The sequence below is a fragment of the Vespula vulgaris genome, chromosome 24 (assembly GCF_905475345.1).
Source record: "Vespula vulgaris chromosome 24, iyVesVulg1.1, whole genome shotgun sequence".
In the NCBI taxonomy this organism is placed as follows: domain Eukaryota; kingdom Metazoa; phylum Arthropoda; class Insecta; order Hymenoptera; family Vespidae; genus Vespula; species Vespula vulgaris.
In genome coordinates this window covers 1,405,001-1,426,384 of record NC_066609.1, presented here as the reverse complement: position 1 = coordinate 1,426,384, position 21,384 = coordinate 1,405,001, and the positions used below count along the sequence as shown (strand labels likewise).

The 21,384-nt window shown below is 28.4% G+C and overlaps 1 protein-coding gene across 11 annotated transcripts in view; it reads right to left on the bottom strand.

The window, feature by feature from the left end:
* The window catches only part of LOC127072145 (general transcriptional corepressor trfA), a 230,038-nt gene that overhangs the window by 158,045 nt on the left and 50,609 nt on the right, over positions 1-21,384 (bottom strand). Inside the window, exon 1 of one of the 11 annotated variants that reach the window (XM_051012362.1) lies at positions 19,865-20,017. The exons of 9 other annotated variants lie outside the window; for them this stretch is intronic. The gene's annotated coding sequence lies outside the window, so the exon portion shown is untranslated. Of the gene's footprint in view, positions 1-19,864; positions 20,018-21,384 lie in introns of those variants that run through there. One more of the 11 variants, XM_051012368.1, reaches the window with a different exon arrangement.

Below are 21,384 nucleotides of genomic sequence, written 5' to 3'. Positions count from 1 at the left end.
TATAAATAATATATATATATATATAAAATAATGTATAATTGAATTCACAGCTACTGTATAGAGAAAGAGAAGGGAGATATTAAATTCTTTTTTCTTTTTTTTAATTTTTTTCTTTTTAATACATTTCAAAGAAACGCATATAGAAGAAATTGATATTAACAAAACCGATTGTTCGAGTACTCTCAAGACAGTTTCGTAAGAGCCAACGATCTGTGAGATCTATTGCAAAACTAAAGAGACAGACATACGTCTCGTGTATGCTCTCTTAGATGTCTATCTCTATCTCTATCTCTATCTCTATCTCTATCTCTATCTCTATCTATCTATCTCTCTTCGTGTCTCTCTTTCTCTCTCATTCTTTATGCACTCGAGACACAGGACAGAAACGTTTAAATAGTATAACATAAGAAAGAGAGAGAGAGAGAGAGAGAGAGAGAGAGAGAGAGATAGATAGAGATAGATAGATAGATAGATAGAGATAGAGTGAGAAAGAGAAATTGCGTTGACGAGCCTAAGAGGCAAACGATCTCGTCTATGGCGAAGAATTTTTTTATGGTGGTTGGAAAATTTTCTTACGGTTAAGATTGAAGAGTTTTCTTATGGCAATTTTAAAATAAATACATATCGAAGGAGAGATTTTCTTATGGTAATCGAAGAGAGTTTTCTTATGGTAATCGTAGAATTTTCTTTTATGGTGATTGCAGAGTTTTCTTATAGTTCGTAGAATTTTCATACATACACACAAACATACATCTATGTATAATGATGAAATATTATTTTAATATAATAATAATATATAATATATTATATGTTATACTATTAATTTTATAATAGGTTGAATCAAGTAATGATGCTTGTACGTGTGTGTTCGTGTAGGCTCGTGTGATAATAATTTTTCGAAATGAAAAAGAAAAAAGATGATAATCAAATTTGCTGAGAAAATTACGAAGAGGAATAATTCATTGAAGAGAGTAAATAAAATTATTAATAATAAATAAAAAATTTTTTACCCACCCTGTATATATATATATAATTGTATGATATAGATAAAATAATATTGTTATATAATTAATAAAATTACACTGTCAATAATATTATATTATAATTAATAGAAATAATAATAATAGAAACACTACACTTATATTTTATAGAAAAAAAAAAAAAAATACAATATTAATATTGTCAATTCTAAATTCCAATAGAAATGAACAAAACTATGCGATTGCGTAAAAAGAGAAAAAAAAATTAAAAAAAAAAAAGAAAGAAAAAAAGAAACAATGCTTTTTTCATATATCCTACAATACAATTATAGTATTAAACAATATATTCTGTGTGTCTGTGCGTGCATGTGAGATTAATCTTTTACATATTTATTATTCACTTTTCCTTTGTTACATATTTATATATATATATATATATATATATATATATATTTCTATTTTTTACATTTATACATTTTATACATTCTTATCGAACTCTTTGTTATCCAAAAAAAAAAAAAAAAAAAGAAAAAAAAAAATCAATTCCGATTCACAAAACTTCATATTAATAATCAATTAATAATCACAATTAATAACAACGAGTTCACCAAATCCCCACCCTCTCTTTTCTTTACAATCAAAATCAATCAAATAACAAAAAATCGAAAGAACTACGAATCCAAAGAATTTCTAAAAAAAAAAAAAAAAGAAAAAGAAAAAGAAAAATGAATAATTTTCTCTACTAACGGTGCATTGTTTAATGACTCGTAGAGATTGTCAACACGACATACATAAACCTATACATAAAACGTAACATACATATAACACACATAAACACACACATTAAAAACAAAACGTGCACTTCTCTCTCTCTCTCTCTCTCTCTCTCTCTCTCTCTCTGCCTTTCTCCTTCTCTCTTTCTCTTTCTAAACGAAGAAGAAAAAGACGAAGTTCTCGAGAATATGACGGTATCGCTAATAAAGGCTCGTATTCTCGTGTTTATGAGCGCATATATGTATCTACTTGCGTCTAAAGTTCTCGAAGTGCGAGGTCAAGAGCCACTTAAGAAACACTCCGATGCATATCCAGCCACTTCTCTCTCTCTCTCTCTCTCTCTCTCTCTCTCTCGCTCTTTCTAACTCTTTCTTTAGCTGAAATAGATCTCGACAAGAATCTTAATCTCGAGTTTCTGTTCACACTGCGTGAAAGTATCTCCTGGAACAAGCTATCGGTATACTAAAGAGAAAGAAAGAGATAGAGATAAAAAGAGGTAGAAAGAAAGAAAGAAAGAGAGAGAAAGAGAGAGAGAGAGAGAGAGAGAGAGTGTTACGATGATGGATGAGCATATTTCTTGACGTACAGGATCAAGAAGAAGAATGGGATTGCACCCTTTAACTATGGACTGTCTCATTGTGCGGTCATAATAATCGTTTATTATTCTATAAGATAATAGACCACCAACCGCAACTTTATTAATAATAATCGGTCTTAGTTCAACATTATTTCTTTCTCCTGTCATTCCCCTTCTTTCTTCTCTCTTTCTCTCTCTCTCTCTCTCTGTCTCTGTCTCTGTCTCTTATTCTTATACCTATATCCATCTGTTTCTTTTTATCCTACAGACCTACCCCCACCACTACACCTAACTATCGCACAATTACCATTAGCACTCGCAAGTATTTTTTAATTATCTCTTAGGAAATTAATAAGCGATCAATAATGAGAGTGAAAGTAAATTATCTTTGCGTTGACACGTTTGATAATGTTTTTATATAGGGACGATTGATATAATGTATGTTACGTATATATGTGTGTATATATGTGTACGTGTGTATGTGTGTATGTGTGTAGGTATAATAATAGATATATATGTATGTGATACGATATTTTTATTATTATGATAATATCGTGTATGATACTATATTATTCATAATTTATTATGATTTTAATAAATTAGAAAAATATTATATATGATACTGAATTATTATTATAGTGATACTATGTAATAGCGCAACGATATTAATTCTTGTTCCTTTCTTTCTTTCTTTCTTTCTTTCTTTCCTTTTTCTTTTTTTCGCGAGAACGACGAGGACTAATTTAGGTTACGAAAACTTGTATTCGAGATTATTAAAATATTATAATAATATAATATAATAATAATGATAATGATGACGACGATAACGATGATAATGTTCTAATAAAAATCAAGATGATTCCTCACAAAATATATCATATATCGAACTCCATGAAATCTTATAATAAATATTTCAATTTTTTTTTCTTTATTTTTCTTTTCCTTCTTCTCATTACTATTACTATTATTATTTTCGTTCGATCAAAAAAAAAAAAAAATAAAAAAAAATAAAAATTACGTCGCAAAAGTTTACATTCGAAAATTATTTATAAATTCAATTGTCTCTGAACAAAGAAAAATAGAAAAGTGATCTATTAAAGACCTCTCTCTCTCTCTCAATATATATATATATATATATATATATATATATATATATATATGGACCAGTTACATTGTTAATAACGACCTACGTTACAATGACACGCTTTATAAACGTGCCGGATGTCTAGAACGTTAGTCGCAATATTCAATTCCGATAAGCATTGTCATCGTCGACAATGAAACGAGTAACATCGTTCAGTTAAGTGGAACGTTCTAAACGAGATTAGAAATATATTTATTAAAAAAAAAAAAAAAAAAAAAAAAAAAAAAAATATATATATATACACAAACAAACATATATACAGATATATAACAATGAGAGAATATAAAATTATTTGTTTATTAATTTTTCTACTTTTTCAAGTTATATATAATTTATTTATAATTTATAAATACATATTTTTTGAAATCTATATACTTCGTACGTATTTTTAAAATAGACCTAACAATTACACACACACACACACACACACACACATACGTATATACATATGCAGAAGCAATTTTTTTTTTTTTAACTTTAAGTATTGTAAAACTATAATACGAGCATAGAAGCATGTTTTATTTTCGAAATATTTAAAAACACACACACATACATATATAGAAAATAGAAAAAGGTTTTGAACTGTTTAGATCTTGAATAAAAAAAAAAAAAGGAAGAGAAAAAGAGTTAGCTTGCATGTACTTCTCATACGTTTATTGCGGAAGTAATGTTACAGGTGTAGGATCATAAAAAAAGACCACAAAAACGTACGAGCATAGATAAACTGTGGTTTACTAGACGTCCACATTGGTGCATTTATTAGACATTATTCTTTACTATTATTTATATTATACTATATAACGAAAGTTAATATACACGCAAAAACCATTACAAAAAATTTATTGATCCTTCTTGAGTCTTGAGTTTTCAGAAGAAGAGAAACGAAACCATGAAAAGTATTTCTTTTTCTCTTTTTTTTTTTTGAAACGAACAAAGAATAAATAAAAAATAATTTTATATAACCACTATATATATATATTTATTTATTTATTTATAAAATTATTAAAGAAAATTTTGACTAGATTGTAAAAAAAAAAAAAGAAAAGAAAAAAAAAGAAATTGGAAAATTAAAGAAACAAATAAAACAATAATTTTACGTTCTACCTCAATTACACACACATACATATATACATATAAAATTTTAAAAATGTAAAATTAAATTAAAAAAAAAAAAAAAAAAAGAATCTATATATATTTATATACATATATGTTTTTCTTTTAAATCATAAAATCGCAAGCCTAACTCATAAAAATTTACAAGCCTAACTACGAGCCTTTAACTAAGAACTTAGCGAGCGAGTAGAAGAAGTAGGATGAAGAAAAGAGGATATAATAATTGATTTTTCAAATCACCTAATACACGTATCCCACACCTTTTATAATATTTATGTAGACGTCTCATAGTTAAACGTTTGAATGAGTATTTTTATTAGCGACGATGTTATAGGATTAAATGAATGATGTCAAAACTGATCACCATGACATTCTTGTATCATAATATAAATCTCTAAATAAGAAGATTACAATCAACGTATTACATGTGACTACTATGATCGAAGGTGCAGCCGAAAATTCAAATACAAACACACACATATATATATATCACATATACAATGAGAGGAGTATTAAAAGGAATAGATTTCCAATTGAATGGAGTATCTACATGGTTAACACCATAGACGAGACCTGCTCTAAGCCACACCTTAGATTCGTCCTTATGGAATTTTTTTCTTCGGATATATATGTGTTTCTTTCTGTACGTGTGTGTGTGTGTGTGTATGTGTGCTTTTTTTTGTTATTAAAACGATAAATTTTTTCTAAATATTTTTAATAATTTCGATCTTAAAAAATACATTCTCTGCAACATCTCTATGAGCTTGTATAAAATATTTGTATAAATCAAATTTGTATAGATCAAGATATCTAAACTTTGCTATCGTGAAATTTTTTTTAATCGAAATAATATATACATATGTACGTTTTTTTTTTTTTTTTGAAAAAAAATTTTTTTTTAACACAATTCGTTATTTTCTAAATATTTTCAATAATGTCGATCTTAAAAAAATTATTCTTTAATAGTTATACGAATTTGTACGTCTAAATAAAATTACGATTAGATATCTAAACTTTGTCATCGTGAAATTGGTTTTAATCGAAATAATATATATATATATATATTGTTTTTTTTTTTTTTAAACGACACGATTCGTTACTTTCTAAATATTTCTAATAATTTCGTTCGTAGAAAAATTATTCCCAAATAATCGTCTACTTCTTAGGTACTTCTAAATAAAATTCTGATTAGATTCATCCTATTCGAAATTTTCGTTGATCGACGATAAAAACGATTAAACTTTCTCAAGATATTTCTAACAATTACGAAATCGTCAAATCATTAAAAATTTCTACGAACCTAAACGTATTTAAGAGATCCATTAAATTCAAATATTCGATTTACAAGCTAAACTAATTGAATATACATTATCCAAAGGATAGCCATAAATAATGTTTAAATGATATTAGAAATGAATAATAATGTTAGAAGAAATATCGTTTAAATATAATATCGTATAAATGATATTATCGTATAAATAAATTATGTTACAAGAAATTTATTGTTATCTTTACTTTAACTTCGATAATAAGAGCTTATCATACTTCTTATAACGTGTGTACGTATGTATATATGTATGTATTTGTACGTATATGCATTCGTTCTATGGGTATGTATGTATTTGTGTTTCTATATGCAAAGGTATACTATACTATAGTTGTTCCCAAACGTAGACACGTTTTATCTATTTCTCGAACCAACTGTCTCGAAATATGACGAGCTTATCTAATAAAATCGCACTATCTATTTTCGCAAGTCACTTATTGAAACGGTACCAACATCGTCCGATATCTCGACACCGTAGATTAGTTAAAGAAGATTTAAAATACCGAGTCATGAATCATTTTATACGGATACACTGTCACCAAAGTGGAACGAAAACAATTTTAATAAATAAATAAATAAGTAAATAAATAAAATGTACATATATGTATTAATAAGATAATAAAGAAATTAAATGAGTGAGAAGTAAAAAAAAAGAAGGGAGAATAAAAAAGAAATAAAATATTGCATCATTTCACAATAAATAATTATTTATCGTTGATATAAATAGATTTGTTAATAGGAATGCATAATACTTAGTTGCAAAGTGCGCTATTGCATTACGGAACAGTTACCAGGACATTCACCCTGTATATATGGGTATATTTATGTATGTGTTTTGCAGAGAAGTGCATAGGTGCAGTTTGCAAAGTGCATAATTGCATTCCGATCCAGTTAATAGGACATTCACCCTGTGTCTACGTATATATATATTTATATATACACATATATATGTATGTGTATGTGAATTTTATGTATAGAAGTGCACAGTATGCAGTTTTGCAAAGTGCGCTATTGCACTTGTTACTTTTAAATAAAATTATTAAATACTCGGTGTATATACATATGTGCGTATACATATGTTGCATTATTTAATAAACTCCATTATCAAATTTAATGGGATTTTTATTACACGTGCATAATATGCATTGGAAAAATGCATAATTGCATTTGTTATTTTCAAAATGAAATTATTAAACATTTATAAAATTTCATTGTTTAACAATTGTTTAATATTGTTTATTATCACGATACAAAGAATCTTTGATTAATATAAATACATAGTATATATTTGCAAAGTGCATAATTGCATTTGTTCCAAGTTTTATTTTTTAAATAAAATTATTAAACACTCATACTGTGTATGTGTGTGTATACATATACAGTATAAGTTGCATTGTTTAAGAAGCTCTGTTAGAACGATACAGTGAGATTTTTAATACACAAGTGCATAAGTGCAGTTGCAAAGTATATAATTGCATTCCGATCCAGTTGCCTAGGTCATTCACCCTACATATATATATATATATATATATATACGTGTAGACATATGTAATACATGTTTTGTATATAGAAGTGCACAGATGCAGTTTGCAAAATGCATTATTGCACTTCTGCCCAATTACTAAACGTACACTCTATATGTGTGTGTGTGTGTGTGTGTGTGTGTGTGTGTGTTGCATTGTTTAACAAGCTCCGTTATCATGATCTAGTAGGATTTTTAATAGACAAATGCATAAGTGCACTTTGCAAAGTGCATAATTGCACTTCGATCCAATTACTAGGACATTCACCCTGTAACATATGTGTTTTGTGCATAGAAGTGCATATATGCAGTTTGCAAAGTGCACAATTGCACTCCAGTTCAATTACTAAACACTCAACGTGTGTGTATGTGTACGCGTGTGGGTGTTGCATTGTTTAACAAGCTCTATTATCACGATCTATCGAAATTTTTAATACACAAGTGCATAACTGCACTTTGCAAAGTGCATAATTGCACTTCGATTCAATTACTAGAACATTCGCTCTATATATACATACACACACATACACACATATATATTTATAACTATATACGTATATACATATATATTTAATATACATAAATTGCATTGATGCACTTTGCAAAATGCAGAATTGCACTTGATCTTTTTTCTTTTCTTTTTTTTAAATAAATCACTCTATACACTTATACATAACATATACGTACATACATACATAAATACATACATACATACATACATACATATATATATATGTATATAAGTGTGTATGCATTATAGTTGAGCGCAAAGAAATTATGGTATATGTCGAATATGGATCAAGTTATCCGACGTTCCCATGTAATATATAAAAAAGAAAAAAAGAAAAAAGAAAGAAAAAAGAAAAGAAATTTTTCCAGTGTTGAACAGACTCCCCCACCTTCTCCCTCCTCTCCCCCCACCCCCGTTATGGAAGACAAGACTTGCAACGTGCAACGTCTCGGTGACGTCAACTTCGATTACAGCCAAATTCAATGGCAAGGTCTTTGGCCCCGGCCAGATCTCCTGGTGGTATTAAGGTCAAAGACAGCAAGAGCCTTGCCGACTCGTTCGACCGCCGACCAAGTATACACTGAGATATATACTCTTCTCTGTACTTCAGAAAGAGAGAAAAAGAGAGAGAGAGAGAGAGAGAGACAGAGAGAGACAGAGAGAGAGACAGAGAGAGACAGAGAGAGAGTTTGTGCGTACGCATGCGCGTATGTGTATGCGAGAGAGAGAGAGAGAGAGAGAGAGAGAGAGAGAGAGAGAGAGAGAGAGAATCTGTTGTGCTGTACCGATCGCGTTAAATTCATTTTTCGAGTTTCGATCATCCTTTATATCGATATCAGTAGATTTATTTTTTTCAATAAATTCAAAAAAAATTTTCGATCGATTTCATTCGTCTAACGTATCATCTAATTATCTAATTATTTTATATTATACGTGTATACGTGTATGTATGTGTGTGTGTATGTTATATGTATATATATATGTGTAAGAATTTTGTATAATATAATAGGTATTAGAATGAATGAAAAATAAATTTAAATAAATCGTAAAATTATTTCGATCGAATTTAATTCATCTAACGAGTATCTAATTGTTTCCCCTTGTTGAAATGAATTTTGGATAACGTAATAGATAATAGTATTATTGTATCGAGTTAAATCGATTTATTCGTTAAGATGTTTGATCTCGTTGTATTCGTCTAACGTATTATCTAATGTTATTCTAAAGTCTCTTTGATGAATAAATGAATGAATTTTTGATGAAGTAGTAACAGTACAATTATGTAAGTCGATTTAATTTATTCGTTTCGAATGAATTCAATAAAAACTTGATTGAGATATAACTCGATAGGTTGTATTCGTTTAACGTATTATCTAATATCATTCTAACGTGTATCACTGTAATAATTTTCGATAACGTAATATAATATTAATTAATCTAAATAAAAATTAAATTATTTTCTAATAGAATTTATTATTTGGAAAGATAACGTTGAATTATCTGGGTCATTTGATTCGTTTAACGAAGTTTCTAATGTTTTCTAACGTTCCTTTCTAAAATCATTTTTGATAAAACAATAATATTATATTATCTATGTTAATTTAATTTATTCGTTTCGAACGATAATCAAAAATAATGAAATCATATTCGATATTATTTCATCTAATCGACTTTCTAACATTATTCTAACGTATATCTCTACGTAAGAAATTTTGATAACGTAACGCAATATAATTCATCTAATTTAATTTAATTTAATTTAATTTAATTCAACTTATTCGACAACAACGAATTCATAATCCGAATCGACATTTGATAATCTAACGACTTTCTAATTCTATTCTAAAATCTCTATGAGACAAATTTTCGATTACGAAGTAATACAACAATTCGATAAATGAAATTAATCGTTGAAAATGCTAAATCAACGTAGACAAATTTTTAATAGACTTAATTCATCTAACGTATTTCTAATACATTTTCTATAACGTAACAAATAAATAAAATTATCTGAAAAAATTTATAACATTCGTCGACAATCCAAATGACTACGCAAATATATCGAACGTCTCTATCACGTCTGAAAATTATTCTAATCTTATTCTAATTATAAGTCTCTTATGATATTACCTTTTTTTTCCTCTTTTTTTCTTTAACATCAATCTGAATGAATTTAATATGCTCTTTGATAATTTTCCAAAATCAACGATAAAAATATTGACCGTTTTATTCCTCTAACGTCATTCTAATTTTATTAATCGGTTTGGTCGTCGATAAGCGTCGTTACATCTCGCGATTTTGATTTAGCAACAGTTGACCTTTCAACCTCGACGATTTTTTTTTATTACGACTAGTCGCTTAACTGTCTTCATTCTTCCGCCGAAATTTTTTGTTTGTTTGTTTGTTTGTTTGTTTGTTTGTTTGTTTGTCTCTTTATTTCTTTCTTTTTCCATTTCTAGAAGATATCTGAAAGGTTTATCTTTGAGATTTGATTTAGCAAGATTTGACCTATGACTCTCTCTTGACGATTTTTAATTAGGAACGATTTATTTAACACGAGCAAACAAAAAAAACAAAAAAAATAAATCCTCTCGTAGAAAATCGCAAAATCGTCGTCGTTAGAAATCAACGTTAAAAAGAGATGTTAGCAATTAAATGAAATAAAAAAAAAAAAGAAAAAAAAAGAGAAAAAAAATTTCCACAAATCGGAGAACAAGCAGTTATCAATTGGGAGTAAAAATATTCAAGGTCATTGTCGATCGAGGGAGATAATCGTCGTCATCGTCATCGTCATCGTCATCGTCATCGTCATCGTCATCGTCATCTCATCTCATCTCATCTCACTTCGTTTCATTTCATCTCATCTCATCTCATCTTATCTCATGTCACGTCATGTCATCTCATCTGACTTCATCTCATCTCATCTCATCTCATCTCATCTCATCTCATCTCACGTTCAAATCAAATCAAATCAAATCAAGTCAAATCAAGTCAGATCGAGTCAAATCAAATCAAATCGAATCAAATCAGATTAAATCGGCGGGAATAAAAGCGAAAAAGAAAAAGAAAGAGAGAAATAAGAAATAAGGAAGCAGAGAAAGGAAATGAGCGAAAGAAAAAGAACGAAAGAAGAAGAAGAAGAAGAAGAGAGGAAAAAAAAGAGAAAAGAAAAGAAAAGAAAAGAAAAGAAAAGAATAAAAGAAAATTCAGAAAATATATCTCTAAAATTGATTCTAAGAATGATCTACCATTAATTTCAATCGCGAAAGGATCCGATCTCGATAAGAAAAATGTTAATTCTAATTTTATGCAAGTTCTCGGTCTTATCCGTGACGAATGAATTGTCCTGTGAGACCCTACACAACACACACACACACGCACACACACACACACAAAACAAACATAAACAACATTTACGTACATACGTACCTGTACGTGTACGTATATACGAAAGAACGAGATATATAGAAAGATAGAAAGAGATAGATAGATAAATAGATAGAAAGAGAGAGAGAGAGAAACAGAGAAACAGACAAACAGATGAACAGACAACCAGACAGACAACCAGACAGACAGACAGACAGACAGACAACCAAACAAACAGAAAGAAAGAAAGAAAAAGAAACAGACAAACAAACAAACAGAGACAGAAAACATGAACCCGTACAACTGGAAAGAGTGAAAGAGAACGATACAAGAGAAAGAAATAAAGAAAGAAAAAGAAAAAGAAAGAGAGAGAGAGAGATAGAAAGCGGGCGGCTCTTTCGTCAGATAATTCTCCTGGTCAGGGTTAAAACAGCGTGGGCGAGAAAGGAACGAGATAAATCATTGACATAAGCTTGCTTGCTTGCTTGGTTACTTGATTCGTTGGTTGGTTGGTTGGTTGGTTGGTTGGTTGGTTGGTTTGTTGGTTGGTTGGTTGCAATAGTGAAAACGTTGACCGCTTGTTTACCCGCCTACGTGTATTAAAGATCGTTTCTAATCCATCCTCGTAGAACTAAAAGCAACCTTTCGCAAACATACACTTTCGTGATCTTAGCCTTTTCGATCTTTCATACACACGACTAACTAACCACCCACCCATTTGACCAACCCACATACCCACCCTTCGATCCCTCATCTCTATCAATGATCTATAATGCTAAGAAGATATTACGATGATCGAGAAGTAGGAGGGATAGTTACTTCGAGGAGCGAGACATGGGTGGTCTTTGAGTGGGGGATATGGGGGTGGATTTATAGAAAGGGATTATTATTCCAAAGAAATTAAATGTTTCTTTTTTATCGCAATTTATTTGCAATTTTGTCGTTCCCTTTTTCTTGTCTTTTTTTTTTTTGTTTTTTTTTTGTTTTTTTTTGGTATGTCATTATCGTGTTCGAAGTTTCAAGGACTTTTGTTGCACGTTGTTAGCGTCGTAATTATCGGATTAATTAAATGATTAATTAAGGAATAATCGATATTATCGGTAGAAATGATATCTCTTTTTAAACGATGGTTAGATCGTCTCATAATCGTCTTTGATTTTTGCGATACGATATTTTATAATATTCTATCTGAGCTCTGCATGTCTTCTTTGATTTTTATATAATAAATTTTTCGTAGAATGTAAAATTTGTAATAGTTGTTTCGTAAGTATCAAAATCCTGACGATATATACGGTTTAGCAAAGGAGGATTTGTTTTCCTTATTTTCCAATTTCTTTTTTTTTTTTTTAATAATAAATCAATAATTTACGTCGGACAAAAGTTGTAGAGAATTTTAATACGAATTGAACGAGTACCCACACTGTACCCTTTCATTCATGTTTCACCGAGTTAATCAACACTTTTAAATTCGACGCTGTGCATCTAATCCCAATGACACCTACTGAAGCTTGAACAAAAGCTAAATGAAAAAAAAATGAATAAATAAATAAATAAATAAATAAATAAATAAATAAATAAATAAAACTAAAAAACAAGAAATTTTTGATCATCGATCTTCGTTAATCATTCTACGTTCGCAATCAAATAATAAATAATAACGAAAACAAAGTATATATATATATACATATATATCAAACAAACTCGCAATTGGATCAACCGGACATTTTATATTGCATCGTTAAAAAATCCGACACCCGTTATACTCTATCGTTTATCTTATTATAAACGTCTTCCCTAACCCACCCCTCAGGCTCTCGTCTATCTCTCGCACCACCTCCTTCATCCCTCATCCCTCAACTCTCTATCCCAGATCTCTTCGACGAACACCAAAAGAAAAAAAAAAAGAAAAAAAGAAAACAAAAACTAAAGAAGAAGAAGAAGAAGAAGAAAAGAAGAAGAAGAAAAGAAGAAGAATGTGAGGTGGGGGGTGTGAAGTGGTATAAATGGGGGAGGGAGTGATTCTTCAAGAAAAGAAAACGTACACACACACACGCACACATATATATACATATACTTGATCGTTTATTAGAGTATAAGCGTCACGAATCTTGATAGGGCTTTTGCACCTGTAACAACAACTCGTGGAGATCGCGTGGGCCGAACTACAGATATATATGTACATGTAAATGTACATACGTATACATATATATGTCTATGTATCTGTATGTAGGTGTGAGAAAAAGAGAGAGAAAGAGAGAGACGTATTAGTAGTAGTTGTGATGTTCGATCGATAATACGTTAAACCTAACTCTTTGTCGGATTTCTTCTGAACCCTTCGGCCGTCCTAACCCCACCCCCACCTCCTCCCCCTTTCTCCCAACCCACTCGAACCCACCACTCTCCCTCTTGTGGCGACAACATCGAGATAAAGAGAAACTTGCTTGAAAGCGAAGTGAAAGTGTTGCGCGGTCATTTTTCTCTTCGTTTCGTTTCTTTTCTTTTTTCAATTTTTTTTCTTTTCTTTGTTTTTTATACGGGTGGGTGGTAGGAGGTGTCGAATTTTCGAGAGTCAATGGTGGAATATATATAAAATGGAACCTCCCCTTTTCGATCATCGCGAAGAGCTCGGATTTAAATTCCGAACGATCGAATCGTTCTTTTTTTTTGTTTTGTTTTGTGTTTTTTTTTTTGGAGAGGGGGAGGTTGGCGAACAGAGGGTGAGTCCGCTTGACGATCGATTTGCAAAACGATAATATAATTTTCGACTATGCGTGAGTTATTATTTGTAAATTTTATATTAGAATGTGAGATTAACAAGTTCCTAAACGAGTCAAAAGTTTTTAAAGGAGTGTAAAATTTTTAACGTTTTTGTTTTGATATAGAAACGTAAAGAAGAGCGCGATATTTTTCCTTCCTTTTTTCTTTTTTTTTTTTTTAACATCTAGAAATTTTTTTGATCGATTCAATGAATTCGAAAATTACGATACAATACAATATATATATATATAAACTCGTATAATTTATAATATTTATTTACATAAGGTGAACTAAAAGTTTTTAAATTATAATTTTCTTAAGTCAATTGAATTTTAAAATCATCTAGAAACTTTTGATCCACCTTATATTTTATATATATATATATATAAAAAACATTTGTTATAACAAAACATCGTTTAAAAAAATTTATCTAAGAACAAACAAATAGCTTCTATCGATTGAACACAGAAAGATCCTTTTATCTAACAAATTATATTATGAATATTTATGAATATTAGATAACTTTTCATTTTTAATGTTCTCTCTTCTCCTCTTCTCTTTCTTCATTTTTTTTATTTTTTTTTTTTTTTCAATTTCAGAGCACAAACCGAGGAGAGACATTTCTTCTTACGTCAAACTATAATTCAAGGCTCATTTCCTCGTATTCAAGGCTCATTTTCCAATCTCCACGCCCTAACTCCAAACCAGGAACTGAATGAACTACCTGCTCCTTCAGCAGCAACAGCAGCATCAAAAGCAATACTAACAGCAATACTAACAGCAATACACTATAGCAACAGCAATAGCAACGTAGAAGCATTTGAAACGCCATAGGTATTAACGACACGACGATTTATTTCTTTCTATCTTTTTTTCTTTCTTAGATTTAACGCGGCATTGATAAATAACAACCGATAAATAATATACATATAGGTATCTATATATTATCCAAACTAAATAAATTTTCTGTCGTCTTGAACAATCTATAATAATGCTAATCTTAAGCAATAACCTAATGGTAATAATATTTGTCTCTAATTGAACGATATTAGTTGTAAATATTTTCTAATCATTTTCAACACTATTAATCGATTTTTATTATTATTAATTAATAAATAATTTCGAGTGAAGTTAGAAACATATATATATATATATATATATATATATAATTTTTTCTATTATCAATATAAATGTAAATAATAATTAAATAATAATAATGATGATGATGATTATCAATATACATACACACATACAAACACAGATATATATATATATGAATAAATAAGTAAATAAATAAATAAATAATAATAATAATAATAGTAATAATAATAATAACAATAATACTATTTTATATATATATAAATCTTTATCTATATCAATTCATTTCATTTCATTTTATATCAACGTGATATGTTTCTTATCAGTTATAGCATATCAAATTCTAACTCATATATATATATATACTTTTGTGTGTATAGTTCTCAGCAGGTGCCTTTTAAAAACCTTTTTAATTTCGTTATAGATATCATGTAGGTATATAAATTTTTTCGATGTTCGATTAGGTCGATCAACCCTTTGACTTAGAACGATCTATCTCGATGCATTTATCTTAATTGGGACATGAAACCTCGGCAAAAAAGATAAGATGAAAAGAAAGAGAAAACAATTCATATATATATATATATATATATATATATATATATATATATATAAATCCTATCATTAATATAGATACAAAAAATAAGTATATATATATATATATATAAAATATAATTAAAAAATTTCTATTTTCTTTCCGCATTTATCTTCTTTATGTTCTCTCTTTCCTCCCTTCAACTTCGTACAAATTGTTTCTAATCTTTATTAATTTACCAATAATTTTTATTAATCGATCTAAAAACTTTTGGCCCACCCTATATATATCTAAAACATGTCTATTATACTAGCGAACAGGGAATAGAATGACGAAAGAAAAAGAGAGAGAGAGAGAGAGAGAGAGAGAAAGCTAGAAGACTATAATGTATAAGAGAGAGAGAAAAAGATAGAGAGAGAAAGCTGTAAAAAAAAACTAACATGAGAAAGAAAGAGAGAGAGAGAGAGAGAGAGAGAGAGAGAGATAAAACACTCGTATATAAGAAGAAAGAAAGAGAAAAATAGAGATAGAGAGAGAGTTGTAAAAGATTAGTGTATAAGAGAGAGAAAGCTATATAAAAGACTCGTGCGTAAGAGAAAGATAGAGAGAGATGTATGTAGACTACCTACGCTTGTAGTTATACGAAGCTTCGTTAGTTCGTTAGTAGATGAGTGCTAACGCGTTACAAATGCTAACCTATAGAAATCGTTGTTGCTCCTTCTCTTCTGATGGGGAAAAAAAAGAAAAAAGAAAAAAGAAAAAAAAAGGAAAAAGGAAAAGAAGAACGACTACGAGAATAAGACGAAGAGAAGAAGACGAAGACAAAAATGAAGACGAAGACGAAGACGAAGACGAAGTAAATATACAGAAGACACCAAATATAATACAGTAGCAATATTTTGTACATATGTGATATTTACAATATACATGTATAAATGTATATATAAATGTATGTATGTATGAATGAATGTATGTATGTATAAATGTATGTATATATGTATGTATGTATAACTTGCCAACTCGTATAATTTGTTACTAGCTAGTTACGTACATACATAGATAGATACGTAGATATAACTATATATATGTACGTAAATATGTACGTAACTAAATAAGTACGTATCTTGAAACAATGTTGGAAAATGAGTCCAAGAAGAATTACTATACTATAGTACGAAACTGCTACGGTGCGCGTTTTCAAATAACACGTTTTTTCTTTTTTCTTTTTTTCTTTCTTTTTTTTTTCTGTTTAATATTTTTCTTTATATTTTTCTACGGAGATGCAAGTACGAAGGAGTAATAGTAAAAATGTCCAACGCCGTCCAATACGTATTTACATTCTTTTTAACAAAATTCTAGTTAGGTTAACTCAGCGTATAAATATTTACGTGAACGGTCATATCACATTGGAGGGTTGATTTTTTTTTTTTTTTTCTTTTTTTATTTGTAAGAACAAAGTTGCGAGAAACGTGAATGGTTTTGCGAATTGTCTAATAATAGTAATGACGATAATGATGATGATAATAATGAAAATAGTAATAAAAAATATATATGTATATATTATATATCAATTCAATATAATCGATATAATTATTATATGTTTTATTTTATTAATATATTTATTTTATTAATATTATTGATATTATTATTATTATTCGATTTTTATTGTATAATATTACTATATATATATATATTTATATATAAAATTTAATAACCAAGCTAACGTTATTCCAAGACTCCTACAATATATAATAATAATAATAATAATAATAATAATAATAATAAAATAACAATAATAATAATCAGAGGAAAAAGGAAGAATAAAAAGATAAAGAAAAGAAAAAAAGAAGGAGTATAGAAAAAAGATCAAGGAAGGAAAAGAATCTACTTATGATTTTGTTACTTCCTCGGTTTCTACAAGCAATTAACGTTACTCATGTTTCTTTTTTCTCCCTTATCTAAGACATTAAACATCCAACTATAGGAGGTTCGAACAATTAACTCTTAATTAATAAAAACCAAGAAAGAGAGAGAAAGAAAGAAAGAAAGAGAGAGAAAGAGACCGAGTAATAATTATCTCCCACGATGATAACTATCGAATGAATTCCAGCTTAAAAATAATAACAATAATAATAACAATAATAATAATAATAATAATAATAATAATAATAATAATAATAATAAGCAAGACAACATTAACAACAAAAACAATAATAAAAATAAAAATAATAATCATAATAAAAAGAACATTAACTATGATAACAATATTAATAATAATATTAATAATATTAACAATATTAATAATAACATTAATAATAATAATATTAACAATATTACTAATAATAATAATAATAATAATAATAATAATAATAATAATAATAATAATAATAATAAACTAAAGATGATGATAATAATGAAGAAGAAGAGGAAGATGATAACATTCATTACTGCTAGTCTTACCATAGTTTTTTCTAAACTCTCTCTATCTTTATCTACCTATCTCTCTCTCTCTCTCTCTCACTATTTCTTATGGAAAAATCTAAAGGAATGCGTCTTGTCCGTGGGGTATTACCAAGACTATGGTAAATTAAGATGGAAATTATGTGATTATTCGTTACATGGCATTCTCTCTCCCTCTCTATCTATCTATCTATCTATCTATCTCTCTCTCTATCTACTCTCATTCTCATTCTGTATCTCGTTAACATAAACTTGCAACAGCAGCCAACATTGCATACCAACACTAACACTTATAGAATCATCGTTGTATAGTAATAGTAGTAATAGTAGTAATAGTTGTAGTAATAGTAATACAAAACTACACACACACGCACATATATATATATATATAAGTGTACGTACGTATATGTGCATATATATATATATATATATATATTATAGAAATTGTTCGTAAATATAAAAACGTTTTTTATCTTCTATCTATAACTAACTTGTGTTTCATTATAAGAATCTAGAAAAAAAAAGAGAAAGAGAGAAAGAGAGAAGGAACAAAATGGAGGGTGGGTAGAAGGGAGGGGGAAAGAAACAGGAAGAGAAAGAAAGATGGAATTCGTAATATATATTATCGACAGACGGTTGTTGGTCTTACTGTAATATTCGAACGAAGAAAACAGGAATCGAAAGTGTGCCAAGGCTCTGTGTTATAACACCATTGTTGTGTTCTGACCGGTTATATTATATTATATTATATTATATATATATATATATATATATATATACACATATATATGTATGTATGTTTTGCGTGTTTTAACTATAATTATTACTAATAACGTAGACTTCGTTCTGATTCATTCGACTTCATTTTCTTTTTAATTTCGTTTCGTTGTTTTTCTCATTTCTTTTTTCGTTTTTCGTTTTTCGTTTTTCCTTCCTCTCTCGACATTATCATTAATAATGTTTAATAAGTATTTTAATTATAGCATTTTTATTAAATTATTACGAGTTCTCAGATAATTTATTATCTTGAATTTATCTTTCATTGTCGCAGAATAATTCTTTTTTTTTTTTTATTGTATCGACGTATACTTCGATTATTAATATATTTATGCTTAATCGAAATCGTTCTTTTTTAATTGGAATATTTCAAGTGAATTATGATAATTCAAAAAGTTTCTAGGCGATTGGAGAAATCAATTAATTTTGTTCATTCAGATAATATACGATATATATATATATATATATATATATATATATATATATATATATATAAAAATTCTTGGATAGTAATTTTGTGATTTGACGAAAAGAAATTAAAGGAAGGATCTTTAAAATTCAAGAAACATAATTCAAGATATTAAGAAGAAATAAATAGAGTAAACATATTTAAAAAAAAAAAAAAAAGAGAGAAAAAGAGCAAAAATTTTTGAAGAAAGGATATAATTAATTTTTCAAACCATCTAAAAACTTCTTATACATACATACATATACATACGTACATACATACATATATATTTATATATATATATAATTTAATTTTCTTTTTTCTCTTTTCTTCCATTATATTTTCATTCTTTTTATACTTTCGACATTAACCCGTAAAGAAAAGTAAGTCTCGAATCGATTCTTTTTTTCTATTTTTCTTTTCTTTTGTATTTTTTCTTTCTTTTTTTTTTTTTTTTTCTTTTCTTAAGACTTACCTCTCCACCCAAGAGTATCCTGATCGATTGTTGGTCATCTTCGTGTATTAAAAAACGTAGATAAAATAGAAACTCGCGTAGATCCTTCCATTTAAATTCGTTGATCCTTCTTTGTCCAATTTCATCAATGAGAGAAAGAGAGATGGACACACACATTTATATATATATATATAATATATATATATAGAGAGAGAGGGAGAGATAGAGAGAGAAAGAAAAAGAGAGAGAGAGAGAGAGAGAGAGAAAGAAAGAAAGAGGGAGAGAGAGAGAGAAAATTCGACCAATCCCTACACGAATTTTCTTTTCATTTTTTTCCACTTGTTTTTTTTTTTTTCAAAGAAAACATTTTTCTTCGAAACAATATTTTCTCTTCTCTCTTATCACAACCTTTTTTAACGATCGTCGATTCTAACAAAAAGTATGAATAAATAAATACACACACACACACACATACATATTTGTATATAATTATATATATTATATTTATTTATATATATATATTTATTCTTTTAGTAATTAAAAGACTGTGATGAATTACGATAAAGAATAAGATGTAACGTTTGTTGTTACAAAAAAAATAGAGAGAGAGAGAGAGAGAAAGAACCAAAAAGAAAAAGAAAGAAAACAACGAAAGAATAATAAAAACAAGATCAAGAATATGAATAAGAACAAGAATAAGAATATGTATAAGAATAAGAATATGAATAAGAAATTAGAGAAACGCTTTCTCGCGGAAGCCCTCGAGCAATAGAGAGCCACGTGCTCGGATCTTTTCACGTCTCGTGTCTGATTGGTCGTTTGTATACAGTGACGTATATACACGAAGCGATTCACTCGTTCAATTCTAACGGTTTGCATCTTTCAGGTTGACATAAAACGCTTTCGCTTTAGAACACCATCGATAAATATATTACACGCACGTGTAAGGACGAACATGGATCTTCGTGTATCTTCGTGTATTTTCGTGTATCTTCGTGTATCTTCGTGTATCTTCGTGTATCTTCGTGAGACTTCGTGGATCTACGCGAACGTAGACCGACGGAGAAAAAGAAAAAAAGAAAAAGAAAAGAAGTGAAAATGTTTTCCAATTTTTTTTTCCATTACTCCCGATGAATCTCATGAAAAATCTTATACCCTCGGATATATTTTTATCGTGCCGATTGGAAAAGTATTATCGATTGGATCGTATTCGTTTTAATTTCTCTTTTTATTCTTTTTTATTTTATTTTTTTTTTATTTTTTTTTTATTTTTTTTATTCTTTTTTCTTGAGATACGAGAACACGTTATCGATATACTGTATATAGGGATATCATTATCTCATACGATTGTTTTAATAATACAATACGTATTTATGTATTTGATTTCGTTCGATAACTATGATGATAAATGATACGTGTTTTATATATATATATATTGTTATATATATATATCGTAGTATTAAAGATCCTAAAATTATTATTATTTTTTTTTAAATCACTTCCATCTGCCTAATGAAAATTTTTCTTAATTAATTAATTTA